The sequence below is a fragment of the Callorhinchus milii genome, unplaced genomic scaffold (assembly GCF_018977255.1).
Source record: "Callorhinchus milii isolate IMCB2004 unplaced genomic scaffold, IMCB_Cmil_1.0 Scaffold86, whole genome shotgun sequence".
NCBI lineage: Eukaryota > Metazoa > Chordata > Chondrichthyes > Chimaeriformes > Callorhinchidae > Callorhinchus > Callorhinchus milii.
In genome coordinates this window covers 148841-150302 of record NW_024704827.1, presented here as the reverse complement: position 1 = coordinate 150302, position 1462 = coordinate 148841, and the positions used below count along the sequence as shown (strand labels likewise).

Below are 1462 nucleotides of genomic sequence, written 5' to 3'. Positions count from 1 at the left end.
TCATTGTTACTTCTGTAGCTTTTTCAAGCATATAATTCCAGTTTTAGTTGCTCCTATAACAAATGGCAATTCATATTTAATTGTTGTCGTCGAATAGCGAATGTAAACAAATGTGGTTTCTCTTCTGGTAATAAACTCTGTTCTTATCCAGTAACAGCCCTCTTCTTCCGTTCTTTGTCCAAAAAAAATCTTTCTTTTAATCAATTAGCATTATTTCAAATGCAGACTTCTGTTTTGAGGCTTTGTAAGGCTTTGGGACAGACGAGGTGGCCGAGTGGTTAAGGCGATGGACTGCTAATCCATTGTGCTCTGCACGCGTGGGTTCGAATCCCACCCTCGTCGCTTTAGATACTTTGAAAAATGAGTTGGTTTGCCGAATATTTACTTTACCCGAGGTAGTTTGTTTCTGTGAAGGGCATTGCGAGGTTTCAATGGCATTACTCGGCATGAAAACCAATGATATTTGTGCTTTCATGATGCGTGAACAATTTGTCAGGTCTTGACCTGCTCTTTACCACCTTTCTGCTACGATGATAAACACAGAAAAATCAGTGTAGGACCTTAAGTTTCCAATAATTTACACTGAGAGAAAGGGTATATACGCATAAAGCAGTGAAATCAGACAGATGAACACTAACAAGAAATATAACAGATAATGGTAAATTCCACCCACGTTCTCCCTTTTGATAATTATGGAGTTTTAAATATGGGAATCAAATTATTTGCAGGTATGAAATAATTTTAGAAACGTTTTCACTATTCCTTGCCTTTATATATTTCATTTGATACGAATTTTACTGCCGTTTTCTCTACTCAGTGTAAGACACTGATATCTTCAAACCCACATTGAACAGATATCATCTTGGCTCACTTTCCGATTCGTTGTTTGATCTGAAGTACAAGTCATTTTGTGCGACATTGCTGGGCACAAATTAGCTGCGAAGTCGTTGTCACAATTAATTTACACATTAAAACTTTACAGCTTTTGAAATTATTAATGTGAGTCCTGGTTAATGGGGCTCGTAGCATAATTGTCGAATTCACTTCATCGCATCAGCTGTAACCTGATGTAGTTTCATATTTGGGTGGAGAATGTAGAAGATTGAACGCAAGGACTAATTTGGAAAAAGGATTTTATTTTTTGTAAACTGACAATTTCGTCACTCAAAAGAAAACTTTGGTTCAAGCTGCAATTTCTCTTAACATTTACATGGAATGGAAAGCACATTCTCTTTCATGAAGCACACATCTGATTCATTTGCTGGGTTAGCGAACCACTGAGCTTGGCTGTATCAATCTCTGTACCAATCAATGGGTCTGTATTCTCCGAATCGCAGAGACCGCACTGCAGAGATCGCCACGATCGACCGACTCGATTCCACCAATCCGTTACGATGACTGGCGCCTTGCAAGGAATTCACGACAAGGAGACTCAGTTTGCTCTGCTCTCGCACCCAAACCA

At 38.9% G+C, this 1462-nt stretch overlaps 1 non-coding gene across 1 annotated transcript; it reads left to right on the top strand.

The window, feature by feature from the left end:
• The first annotated feature begins 260 nt into the window (after positions 1–260).
• trnas-gcu lies at positions 261–342 on the top strand. Its single transcript has one exon. It is a non-coding gene; the product is annotated as a tRNA-Ser (tRNA).
• Positions 343–1462: the final 1120 nt, after the last annotated feature.